Genomic DNA, 14480 nt, shown 5'->3' on the forward strand with positions numbered 1-14480 from the left:
AGAGAGAGAGAGAGAGAGAGAGAGAGAGAGAGAGAGAGAGAGACAGAGCTGTCACGCAGGGCTCGAACCCATGAACCACGAGATCATGACCTGAGCTGAAGTCAGACACCCAACAGACTGAGCCACCCAGGTGCCCCATCCTTTTTTATTTAGAAAAGAGTACCTTTCAGTAGCTTTGAGAAGTCTTGTGAGGAGAGGCACATGTGAAGGAAGATTGGTCCTGAGATAATAGTTACTAAAATTTAATGAAGATATGGGGCTTTGTTTTATTGTTGTCTCAAAATCTGTAAGCATTTAGATTTTCCTATAGTTAAAATAGTTAATGATGAAAAGAATTTCAACATATTTTAAGATAACTATATTAGAAATGTGAATTAAAGGTACTTTCTTATTCATTTCAAAGAAGAATTTTTATGTGCCTAAAAATTTTAAGAGACTTATAATTTTTTATTATTTAAACAACTAAAGGATCTGAATCCAGATATATATGGGGGGAGTGTGTGCTGAATCATCTATAATTGAATGTATTTTTAGAGAATCATATATTCCAAAATTCTGACTCTTTTCCAAATAAATGTTTAAATTATATTTATTAAAATGCTAGAAAATAATGCTAGAAGAAATATTTTCCATAAAATGAATTACTTATGTATTAGCAACAGATAGTACATAGTCAAATAAAAGTATTTTGGATGCCATTTAAGGTCTAAAAAGTCAAATATAAAAAATTCCTTTATTATTAAAAAAAAAGTTTCAAGGAAATATATTTGAATAGCCTCACAAAATTGTCAGCACGTGATTTGGGGTGCAGTTTATTTGTGGTGTCTTCAAGGAAGAAAAAGGAAATTAATCTAACATGCAACTTCATAGTACATAACTCATATTCAATCAAATTATTGATACATCACAAATAAGAAGGATTCAATCAAATTATAGATACATTCCAAATACAAAGGCCCACATTTAAGCCTATTCTTAAATAAACTACAAATTTATATTACCATCTGGCAATAAACAGAAGCAGAATAATCATTTCCTTTTTGAATAACGAAAAAGTCCACTTCAAAATGCCCCAAAAATATTGGACAGGAAAATACCCTAATATTTTGTTTATAATTTCAGATGGTAGTATATGAAATCTTACAACATAAGCTAGCTGTGATCAAGCTAATATTACTTAAATTCATTTATTAATAAATCCATTTTTGTTACATAAGAAAACTTAATTAGGGAAAATGCAAAAGGAAAAATCCTAGCCTTTGCTTTTCAGAAAACACAGACTGCTGAAACATAGACTCTTTGCTGCTCATTCAGTGCCAGCCAGCCCCCTCCTGATACCCTCTAACAGTGGTCCTCTGTCTTTCCATTCTTTTCCTCCACCAGCGCTTATGATAAAAATTTCTAGCAACTTTATCTTCTGTGGTTAAGTAAATTGTTGAAATCTGAGTTGCCACCAGCTTGCTGGTAAACATAGAAAAAAGCTGAAGTCTGTGTTTAGGAATGGCCTTTTATCATTTGGTTAATATTTCTTTTCTGCCTGCAGCAATGTTGTTTTGGATTTGCTTGTTTTTAAGCTTCTTTGATTTTTGCTACATATTTTGACATTTGACTAATAGAAAAATTTTTGCTTCTTTTCTTAGTCATATTATGTCAAGTGATTCATTTCTTCTCTGCCCCCCCCCCTTTTTTTTGTAACCTCAGGCATTCTTCATGGTGCCTCTAAATATATCACGCAGCTGTTAAGAAAAAAAAAAAATCCCCACCAGAAACTTAGCATGTGCACTTTTTACAGTGTGATGAAACATGTCTATTTAAAAACATTTAATTAATACTTTAAGGTATGTAGAATACATAAAAACATCTCTGAATCTATTGCCTGTCCCAGGAATTAGACCAGGCTACATGAAAGATGTGTCTTGCTACAATGATTTTCTAATGACTTGGATTGTAAGTAGTCACTGTTTCCCCCACTTCTTTTTCATTTTTTTTTCTTTTCTTTCCTTTCCTTTCCTTTCCTTTCCTTTCCTTTCTTTTCCTTTCCTTTCCTTTTCTTTCTGCTCTAATAATTTTCTCCCTCTCCCTTAGTACCTTCCTAGTCATTTATTCAGGTTTCTTTCATTTATTTGTTCAATCAGCATTTGTTGATCACTGCTTATTTGTCATATTCTAGGAAAAACATCGGAACCATAATATGAATAAGACATAGTCACCACATTCAAGTAGCTCACATATATCCTGAGGCACATCCTTGTTCAAAAAGAAGACAGTGATGTTAAAGACCAGAAAAATGGTAGTAATGACATCTTTCTCTGACATAAACATGACTGAAAAAATAAAACTGTAATATACACAACTTTGGAAAGAAAAGGAACCTTCTGAAATACTTCAGATTGAGAGCAAATATTTGGATTTAAGCACAGGGCCTTCTAGAATCCACTCAAGTTGAATGACAAGGGTTTCCGGTGAAATCCTTGCAATAGTCTGCAGCCACATTCTGTATACTGATACTGTCTGGAGCTCACCAAGTAGAGGTGCAGGGAGTTGGGGTGGAAAGAGAATGAGGGAAATTAAAAAACAGAAAGGGAGTGAACCTTTGAATTTCTAAAAACTGGGATCTCTATCCAACTTGACAATATTTTTCATGTCTTAGCTTTTATGTTTCCACTTTACACCGCATTCGTATTTAAGCTCATTCTTTTCCTTGGGTTTAAGTATAGTCTATAGCTCCTAAATTTATTTTCCTGGCCTAGTATTCTCACTGGTGTTTCATACATATATCCAACTGCCTTGATGTCCCCATCAACCATCTTATAAGTGCTGACTCAACTGAGGTCCATTCAGATTTGCAGTTTCAACCTCCAGTGTCTCTAGATCACAATGCTATTTACCTATACATCTGGTGTTCAAGGCAGAATGCTGTTTTTGTTTCTGTTTCTCGACACTTCGCTGTCCTTCAATATTCACATCTAATCCACTGGATTAGTCCTATGGATATTGATTCTCTTGAAATTTTTGTATATTTTCCCATTGTTCTTCATGTCCACAATCACTATGTGGGTTTTCTGGTTGGATTCTGATGACTTTCCAAACAATTCTCCATATTGCCATCCAAAGAGATCTTTTTTCCAGTCAGAGCTGATAATGTTACTTCGACTTCTTAAACTTTCTGACTTTTGATTCTTCAATGGCTCCCATCATATTAAGATTCAAAATCTTTAACATGCTCTAAAGGATCCTACATGATCTAACTGTTGTTTGTCTCTCTATACATGTCTTGAGCCAATCTCTCTTGCTTACTCCTCTTCACAATTGATGTCTTCAAGACCTTTGGAAGGACAGCTTCTTTCCTAACTCTGGAATTTTCACACATGGTCTTCCTTTTGTCTGCAATGCTCTTCTCCCACCATTTGCCTTTACATTGCCTGTTAATGATCTTAATCTATATATTTCTTCACAAAGCACAAAGCCTACCTTGAATCCTCCCGTAATAAATACTGCATGCTTTATCCAGATCTGTTTTTCAGCAGTGAGATAAACTGCTGTTGACTATCAATTGATATCAGCTATCAACTGCTCACCATTGCAGATTACACTGGAAATGACCATCCAATGAAGGCTATACCATGTCTAAATGTCTGTCCCTTTGCTTCAACTGATTTACAAATGTTCACCAGTTATTGATTTCAGCCTGTTTCATGATGGATGAACATCTCTTTCTTTCCATTACTGTCTTCCCTACATATTTACAGGAATATCTCCTTAAAATCTTTCCAATGAACTTTTAGAATACATTTTTTTCTCAGAGTCTATTTCCAGGGAATCCAGCCTATGATAGTATCAAGGATGGTACTAGGAAGCAAGTGTAAAGTGAAACATTAGAGCTGGATTTCCCAGTGTCTGAGTGACAATAAAGACACCATCACTGAGGTTAGGAGGGGTGTGGAGAGCCTCTGGCATGCTCTAATTTAAACATTCACTGTTGATGCACTAAGATGGGATATCAGTAGGAGGGAACAATATTGGCAACGATATTTCCAGCACATGGACAGAATGAGCAAATTGGTAGCTATAATGCCTATGGAAATAGGTGGCCCTTGATTAGTTCCATTGATTCACTGAAGAAAGACAATGTCAGGCTCAGTCACTGATTCCCAATTTAATGCAAAACACAAAACTACAGGTCTTCATTGGCTGCATTTAAAGAAACCCTAATCTCATGCAGTAGGGGGAAGTCAGAACAGAGGATCAGATACATGACTTTATCTTAAGAATAACAGAGCTTCTGACAAGGCTGCATTGGTAGTCGAGGTCTTCTGTGCCAAGGTCACAGCCCAAAGTGGAAAAGAGAAAGACCCTAAGATATGGAACAAGGATTTCTAGGTTGAGAACTTTGAATTCTCAAACTCCCTGAACCTGTTGGGCCTGTAAAATTGACCCTATACCCTCTTTATTAGAACTTAATAGCTCTCCTTGCAAGAAGTTTATGCAGAGGCCTCAAGTAAGGCAGGTGCCTTACAAGACAATGCTTACCTCTTCAACGATCTACTCCCTTCTACCATCCTGGCAACCATTTTAAAACCCTACCACTAAAAACCTGTCAAATCCTATCATAGCCTGAAGAGGAATGAGAGTAGTCTGCCAAGGAAAGAGAGGGACTCTTGACTGAGGAAGTTCCTGCTGGCTGATATATACCAGCAGGAGCAAGGAAAAAATGCATGGAACTGTATTCTCAGATGCACTGAGGGAAGCAGACATAAATCTGATAAGGAAAAGTTTACTGATATGGAATACTTATCTGTACTATATTTCAAATTCTGGCAAGGACCCCAGGAGGCATTACTAATACATGGCTAAGATGACTCTTGGAAACTTACGAAAATTGATAGTCTGCCTTAATGAAGTACAAATGCCAGAACTGCTGCAACAGGTAAGGGAGGAAGGGTTCCAAAGACTCAGAGATATAAACATTCTAGAATGCATGTACTAGCTAAGGCTGGAAAACCTACCAGTTTAATATGTTCCATGGGATGGCCTGGGGAAATTTTCATTTACTAAATGAATAAGGAATGCCTAGTGGGAGGAGCACCGTCATCATTAAGTTCAGTACAACATGTCCTCTGTAGACGGTGGCTGATGGGGGTTGGGGGGAAAGCTAGGACTCATGAAAGTGATGGGGATGATGGGATGATAGAATAGGAATGCAGGTAGCAGCTCTTAACTGTTAGAAACAAAACAGGTGCAGTTTTCACAATGAGCAACACAATGACGTTGTAGAAGAGGACAACTCCATCAACGAAGTTGTGGAGAGGATTAATAAAACATATTATTATTGTAGATAAAAGAGATAGGCAGTCAAGAGGTATATTTCTTAATAATACAATGAAAACTGAGGGAAGAAACACGTGGATGGACTTCTGGGAGAGGGCATAGAGTGTGAAGATTTTGTATTGCATGCTAATGCCACTAGTGAGCATAAACTTAAGAGAGAAACTTAAGTAACAAAGTAGAGAGAATGACTAAGATATAAAGTCAGTCAGTCACTGTCACTGGTCAACCAGTGCTGGGTCAAAGGGATAATAAATGTAGCTTCCATGATGGCAGGGATGGAGGTTATTCATGGGCAATCACTCACCAAGACTGTTCTGGACACTATTCCTGCTGAATGTCTAACTAGCCAACAACAGATACAAATGATGAGCTTCTGATGTGATTTCAGCCTCCTGAAGACCACTCAACCACTTGGTAGAAAGTTGATTATGCATTGGACTCCTCCCACATGGAAAGATCAGCATGTCAGATCCATATACTGATTATAAATGTCTTTCCTACGCTTGCCTTTCCTGTATATCTAAAAACATATAGTAAAATGTATTATCTATTGACACAGAATTCCACATGACTATGACTCAAAAGGACCAACTTTATAGCGACTGAACTGTGGCAATGGGCTCATGACCATAGGACATGTATAAAACCACCCAGAAATTACTTATCTGCTGAATGGCAGAATGGGTCTCTTCTACATATACCTAATTATATTAATCAGTTTGGTTTTCAAAGTTGTTCCGTGTGCCAAAAAAACATCAGGAAAAATAAGTAATCACCATTTCAGCAGGCATCTTTTCAAGAGACCCACCCTGACCTTAAAGCCGCAAAATGAGGATGAATATATTTTGTGCTCAGAAGCTGCAATGGGGTATTCCCTTGCTTCCATAACTGGTTTTTAAAATAATGAACAAGTACAGCAGCCAATGTCTGAGAATAGCATGGTAACCAGGGATCCTCCGGGGATAACAATCTCAGTCACTCCACCAGGAAATCTACCTAGCAAGCAAAACAGTTAAAAATAAGAAAACAAAATCTGGGAGATGTCATGGAGGAGGGTGATGAATATCAGCTACTGCTAAGAGATCACATGCAGCAACAGGGATTACAATTGATCCGATAACCCTTTCCTTAGAAGTTTCCCAGGAAACTAAGTCAACAGGGATCCTGGAGGAGCTGTTCCCAGATACAGAACACTTCCTAGAAGATGCTACTGGATCTGTATCACTTAGCAGTAGACTATAAAGAATTAAATGGTACTTCACTTCAATACCATCTTTAGGGCTAACACAACACCCCCAACTGTTGGAAATATGGGCTGCTAAGAAGCTCTCTGCTATGACCCTCACTATGAATTTCCCTCAGCTGTAGCAGCGAGTGATTTGCTCATGATTATAAACTTTTTCGGTGGGACAACCTTCAGCCAATGAGTGTGTAATGTGAAGATGCAAATCGTTGTCCCCTGGCCTCAATTTGGGACAGATTTGAGTGGCAATGACAGCAGCGAGACTTCCCATAGGATCAGCGAAGACGTCAGGTGCAACCACATGGCGCCCCACCTTCTCAGTATTACTGAGAAGGATCCTCGCTTCCCATGCTATTCTCAGAACCCCGTACTGCTTCCCTAGGTCTCCTCAAATCTCCTGAGAACATTCAGCAGTAAGACTCCTTTGTGATGCTCCCATTCTCAGAATGTGTTTCCAGTATATCTGATCTAAAATATTTGACCATGTGTCCTTTAGCCTCTCACCACATATTTTAATTTTCTTTCAGAGCAATTAATATCACTGGTAATTATACATTTGTATGACTACTAACATGACTGAGAACAGGACCCATAGCTGTTTTACTGATTGCTTTATCCCTTTACATGTGGCACATAACTCATGCTTATTAAATAGTTCTTGCTTTTTATTGCTACTCAAACCAGATAACAAGATCTGTTTTTTCAACTCCTTTCTTAGTAATACACTCTCCACTCATATGAGTTCTGCAGTCACCCATATAGAAAAACCTCAAGCATGAAAAAATGCAGTTGTTTGCCTTCTCCAGGATGCGAAATTCTTCTGGAGAAAACGGCAGCAACTTGTAGATCCCTGCCACGATCTATAGCCCCAACTTGTTCCTCAACATACCTTACCTTTCACATCACCCTAATCCACTGCTTTCCTTTTTCCCCAAACAGCTAATTGAGACTTCTCTAAACTCCTTAAGTACCTCCCCCCTCTCTAATCTGCTGTATCATTACAGAGGAGTTAAGCTTCTTCGCACTACATGCATTTGCAAAATATATACACCTATGTCTCTTTCTATGCCTTCTCTCTTGGTACCAAATCAACTATGAGTACGTTTTGTCTAAGTTCATTGGGACTATTTTTACATGTCTCTTTAGGCCAGCACGTATCCTTGCTCCTGCGCTTCACAGACAACCTTCTTAAAGACTTGTTACATTACTATTTCTGCTTCCTCACCTCCCAGTTGTTTCCCCAGTCAAACTCAGCTTGCTTTGTGGAATCCATCATTCTACTGAAGTTACTCATGCCAACACTGCCAACAATCTCATTGGTAATAAAACCAACAGAATCTTTTCAATCATCAGATTACAAAGCATTTTTCAAAAATGTACGACAGTCGTCCTGTCTCCTGAAATGCCTTTCTTGGCTTTCACAACACCTGCTTGTTTTGGTATTCCTCCCATCACTGTTCAAAATGGTTGTCAGGCAACTCTATCAACTCCCTGTCTTCTGGGATGCCTGTGTTGGAATTCTCCTGAGTCCCTGCCTCTCTCATCTCAGTGCTTTATAATGCTCAAAGGAGAACCCCATTCAGTTCTACTCCATCCAGAACTAGCACAAATCTCTATCTGAGGGTCAAACTCTACTCTATCCTCTATTCCCCTCAGTGCCACTCCACTTTTTCAAACCTGAGTACATTATCTTCCTCACTCCTCCTGCACTGTCATATAAATATCCCATTCACTCAAGCAACACAAGTCAGAAACTTGGGAATGAGGTTTAACTATTTCTCACCTTTCCTGCCTCCAGTTCACCAATTACCAGATAGAGCTTTCTCAAACTGCAGCCAATTATGTCACCTCTTACTTAACTGCCTTTTCTGATCTACATTACCCTAAGATAAAGTCCCGTTTTATTTGACAGACTCACTAGGCCTTTCATGAGCTAAACTCTATTCTCACCAAAAATATTTATTTTATTCTTTTTTTTAAAGATTTTGTTTTTAAGTAATCTCTAAACCCAACATGAGGCTTGAACTTACAACCCCAAGATCAAGAGTCATATGCTGTACCAACTAAGCCAGCCAAGTATCCCAGAAATATTTTATTTTAATCATCTTTCTCTATCTTGTCCAGAAAGTCAGGATAATTTCAAGAAATCAAGCTGCCTAACTTTGAATTTGTTGTGTATTGTCCACATGACATTTATTATTGCCCCGTGTGAAGAGAACAAATTTTCCCACATCTCATTTTTCTATAATCCATTCATATATATATGAGAATTAATTGATATCTGACATGTAAAATTCTTCCATGGTGCCTTGCAAGTAGGACCCACTCAACAAATTTTACCTTTTTAAAATATATTTAATATTATTATTACTAACAGTAGTGTTTCATTCTACACATCAAATTTCTTCATACTATATGCTATGCTAATCATACAGTAAATATTAATTAAAGTGATTATGTGGATAAAAATAAGAGTTTTACTTTAGAAAAGAAACTGATGACACTACCTAATATTTTACTGTTTTAAACTCTGAAATAATTGCAAGAGTAAGCAAGTAGTGATGGGGGTATGAGGGAGAGAGGAAAGTGGGTGATGGACATTGAGGAGGGCACATGCTGGGATGAACACTGGGTGTTGCAGGTAAGCCAATTTGACAATAAATTATGTTAAAAATAAAGAAAAAAAGGAAAAAAGTGCATTTCAATGAGGTTCAATAAGTATAAACCGAGATGATGGTAGAAAATATTCTAATACATACAAGTGAGAAGGGACAGTAATACTATCTTAGGCACTTCTCATGAAAGGGCTTGAGAAATAAGTATTTTCTAAAATATTCAAAAAGAAAATGACAAGGCATGCCTTAGATTTATTATGCCTATGGCAAAGGAGAGAGCAAACTGTGCAAAAATAAAACTCAACCCAAGGATGACTTTCAAACTCTCTTATTTAAACCTTCTGGAAGAGAATGATAACTCAACAACTTGACTTATCAAAGACTGCAATCCATACAGCAAGGCTTAAGAAAGATCGGAATGAACAAGCTGCTGCACAGATTCTGAAGGTCATTAGAGTTGGACAGAGTCAGAGCCAGCCACACCATATGGTTGCTGAAAAATTCACTCATCGGAAAGAGCCATAAAATTGTAGTATATTTCTAGAGGCACAAAACTCTGACTATTAAGGATAAAAAAATAACCACTCACAGAGAATTGGCCAGAGAGGAAAGTGAATCAAGATCAGAAATCTAAAATGCCCGTGCAGCATTTGTGCTGTGTATAACTACACAGTAGACAGGGCCATGCATCCTAGCAGCCATGGAGATAGAGCAATGCACAGAAAGCCCAGGCTGTTTATGACTTGTCTTTAGACATCACCGACAGAACTTCCCCACAGCTGACACATGCCCATCCAAAGACCTTTTGACCCAGTGTGTCCTGACTCAACTACTGCCATGCATTTCCTTCTATTCCACAAGTTTTTTTTTAGAGTTTATTTATTTGGAGAGAGAGAGAGAGAGAGAGAGAGAGAGAGAGAGAACACACACATAAGTGGGGGAGGAACAGAGCCAGAGGTACAGAGCAGGCTCTGCACGGCTCTACACGGTCAGCACAGAACCTGATGCAGGGCTCGAACTCACGAACTGTGAAATCATGACCTGGGCTGAAATCAAGAGTTGGAGACTTAACAGACTGAGACACCCCGGAATCCCTCCACAAACCTTTTAGAATGAAGCAAGTATAATTTCTTTTTAATAAAATCATAAACTTTAGGTATCAAAACATATTTCTAAATCAAAATACATCTGACTTGGAGCCTCTGGTGAGTAATTTGATCTCTCATATTATAGCTTCCCAAGTCCCAAGGACTGTTTATAATCAAGAACATTTGAAGAGGGCCTCCTGAGTTTTTGGATTTTGTTTTCCATTGGTCAATACACATTGATCATGTGGGAACGGTCTCCTGAGGGTAAGACCTCACCAGACTTGCTAGAGGGCATTTTGCCCAAATTTGCCCACAATCTGGTCTTCTTCGGAGTGTCTTAAAACTATTACCTTTTGAGGTCTTGCCAACCCTCCAAAGTAGCAAGAATCATGAATTAGTAACTCAGCAAAATGCAACTTTACTTTTGTTTCCTACAGCCCCTTTAAATGTTATTCAATAGAACACCTCTTCCCCATTTTTGGACAAAACTTCAACAGGCCCCTTGATTTTCTGCTCATCTGTATGTAATTGATCATTTTATCACAAACACTGTCTTATTTCAGTTATTAACATGTCCAGAGCAAGATTTTAATTAGAACTCTTCACTTGCTTAAACATAAATCTCTAGCCTAGATCAGCTGTAGTCTGGAGCCTACAAAAGGAGCCAGGAGACTGAGAGTTTAAAAACATCCTTATCCTAATATTCAACGTATCTGAAAGCTCTGACAGCATCTTCAAAGAATGGTAAATCTTTGGCACTACAGTGACATTCCTTGGACATACTGTGTTCATTCAAAAGGAAATTTAAAAACTTATTGAGGATGAATATAACAAAACCAATAATCACAATTACCAATCTGTGGCTATTCCCAGAGATACTCTGACATCGTCATCCTTAAGTTTTTGGGGTTTTTCCCCTTTCTTTTCCTCTTCTTTCTCTAATATCTGATATCAAGTGATTATATCTGAGCCTTATTTATGTGCCAAAGTATAAATAATGCAATGAAGAATCACAAAAGAAGAACCTCTTTACCACTGGTGAGCCATTTATTTTTCAATTCACAAAAGAGGAAGGTAAGGACAATTCTGAAACACTTGCCTGGGGGCTCAGAACTGAAGCGTGATACCTGCCTCTTAACAGAAGTGTGGAATTGAAACAAGTATTGGAATGGGAAAGCATATAAAAAACGACTATGCTGTCAGTTACTTGAGACTTCAGATAAAATGTAAAGTTGAAAGCTGGCAAGCAGAAAAGCTCATGTGGAGAAAGAACTCTATCATAGATGAGAGTATTATTTTTGCTGTCTTATACATAAATCATGGCAAGGAAAAGGAAAGAAATATTTCAACTGCCAAATGGATAACTAATCATGGCACTAACCTCCCTCAAACATGAGGAACATTCATCTAGTCCAATTCAAAATTATTTTTCTCGTGTTTTATTGGTTTAGGTTGTCATAGAATTTGCCCCTATATATATATATACAGAGAGAGTTCATTAATGGCAAGAAGGTAATTCTGTTGATGAGACTGGCAATATGGGAGGAAAGTGTTTCACTGTAAATTTTGAGGACAAATGTTAGTTTCCAATAACAGCTAATGTAAGTGAGATAGTGATAGTGTTCTGATCCTCTATAAAAATTGGAGTGCATTTGGAGTATCTTGATTGACACATTTTAAAATGTATTGGTGTGAACAACTTTTGAACTCATTTAAAGATGTGGAATAAGATGGGGAACAAATATGACAAGAATTCACATTTAAAAAATGACGTCAAGAGCTGACAATGTTTTCTCTGGAGAATACAGGGTTCCATTGGACACATAGGCTGAGGAACTTGACTATCTTCACCTATTTGAAACTACCATATGAAACAGGAGACATGAGACAAATAGGAGATAAATGCTTCTCTATGATCAGAGAAAAATGAGCAAAACATAAAGGAAGATCATGTTTGGATCAAAGATAAAATGGGTATCTCAGGAGGAAGAGCATTCTCTGCCAGTAGAGTTGTTTTGATATGACATGTTAGTCACCTCTAGGTTAGAATTTCCCTCAGCTCATTGTTTTGGGGACTCATGAATTCTGGTCCATCACCTACTACCATATTGGACTCATGGAACATACTTCATGGGTTAAAGAGGCAGATGTTTCAATATACCTGTTAGCTCTCTACCCCAAGTATTGGTTCTATAGTGCCTCCTATGATTGAGCCTTGGGCTGAAAAGAGAAAGTATTCCAGAATCACAAAATACTTTTGTGTCTTATACTTTCCAAAATGGATACCTTCCTCTAATGAGCTCTAAATTCTGCAGAATCCTTTATTTTTTTTGTTCAATTAATCCATATTCTCCTTTTTTGTTTTCAATTATGAAGCTATTCTTTATATGTTTCATAACTTAAAAATTCATGTGATAAACTGACAGGCCCAAAACAAAAAACACCCACTTTTCCTTTTCAACATCTATACTGTTGTGATTTATGAACCTCTTTTTATTTGGTTTTCTGTCTTACATTTTTTTAAGTCATAGGTGAAAGAATAGGAATCACTTCTTTGAGCTATATTGTATATGACTATCTGAACTACAGTACAAGTCTGTACGAGTCTGTTGTGCATCACACAGTAGAACCAGTAAGATAAATAATGTAGCCGCATAAAAATACCTTATTATTCATGTTATAAACAGTTCTGATTTTACCTAAACACAGCCAAGTACAGAGTAGCCATATTACCTTGGTGTTTTGCATAGCAATCATGAAGCATATAAACTGTATGGGTATTTATTTTCAACATTTTTCTGATCATTAAATGGAGGTTAGAGCTAGTTCATCTTTAAATTCAGAATATTATTCTATACATATGGAGCTATAACATTTTTTCCCATATGGTGTCATATTTATTTCCACAAAGGAAATGTGATGACAGAAATTTAAAAAAAAAGGCTTCCAAAAAAATGTATTAAAACAACAGTAGATTTCCTATTAAGCAAAGAATTCAGTACCTCATTTTTCAGCCAGTTGAAGGAGCGCCGAGAATGTACTGGCGTTGGAAAAGATACTTCTTTCCAGCCAAACTCTTCAGAGAAGTTCAATAAGAATAATTTCCATTCAGGAATTCCATCTTTCATATGCCAGGTGTCAGGACTGTCAAATCTTTGGACTGTTTAGTCTTATCAAACCTAATAAAACAATCGTACATAACCGCTAGGAAACATTTTGTTGCTCTTTTCCACACAGCATCACTTTTAAGTTTAACTTGGTTTACTAAAAACCAGTTTTGCATTTTTGAACATCTTGTTCAGATTTCTAAAGAAGATTTTTCTTGAAAGTATGTCAATATAAAGAGTTATTCAAATATACACATAAAACAAGAACGATATTCAAATGCTTATATACTGAATGTAAACCAGGAGTCATGAAATTAGAATGGTACTCTTTCTGGGGGAGAAATCAGAGGTAGAAACCTTTTAGCCTTATCTTACTGACAGTTAACAGGGAGTTATATGGTGCTGGTTGGGCGTTGTTTTGTGACAAACATTTGAAGTTAAGTAGAGAAAAGCGATGTGCAGATTGTCTCCTTGCGCCATGATTCAGTTTCATGATATGCTGGCTTCCCTGTAGGTGTCAAGTTGAAAATATCCTTCCTTTCCTTATTGCTCATAGCTTATAGTTCTTTTTGTGAAGTTTATTTATTTGAGAGAGAGAGGGGTAGGGGAGGGGTAGAGGGGGAGGGAGAGAGAGAGAGAGAGAGAGAGAGAGAGAGAGAGAGAATTCCAAGCAGGCTCCCAACTCCCAGCTTGGAGTCCAATGTGGGGCTTGAACTCATGAACTGTAACATCATAACTTGAGCTGAAATCAACAGTAGGATGTTTAACTCACTAAACCACCAGGTGCCCCATACCTTATAGTTCTATAGCAGGAATGGGATGGAGAGAATTTCTCAAGTGTTACCCACAATTAATTAATTTGGCCATATTTGTTAGCTTAATAACATGTAAATAATACTTCTTTTAATTTCTCCATCAATATATCAGTAAACAAGAAATCAATTAATTTGAGAGGGGGTTGATGTAGTTGCTCAGTGTTGCTCAAACACAGGATAAAGCATGACAAATAATGCATTTTTTTCTTCTCTACGTTAAATTACCCATGATTTAGGAGAGAATAATATTAATCACTCCTTTACAGGGCTATCCTGGAATTTTT

At 37.3% G+C, this 14480-nt stretch overlaps 1 long non-coding RNA gene across 4 annotated transcripts in view; it reads right to left on the minus strand.

The window, feature by feature from the left end:
• LOC109263772 (uncharacterized) overlaps positions 1-14480 on the minus strand; it is a 220655-nt gene that overhangs the window by 57317 nt on the left and 148858 nt on the right. For all 4 annotated transcript variants that reach the window (XR_008420451.1, XR_002078385.2, XR_008420450.1 and 1 more), the window contains one exon: positions 13277-13453. This is a non-coding gene — a long non-coding RNA (uncharacterized LOC109263772). The remainder of the gene's footprint in view (positions 1-13276; positions 13454-14480) is intronic.

The sequence above is a fragment of the Panthera pardus genome, unplaced genomic scaffold, assembly GCF_024362965.1.
Source record: "Panthera pardus isolate Hobbes unplaced genomic scaffold, ASM2436296v1 HiC_scaffold_8, whole genome shotgun sequence".
Lineage (NCBI taxonomy): Eukaryota > Metazoa > Chordata > Mammalia > Carnivora > Felidae > Panthera > Panthera pardus.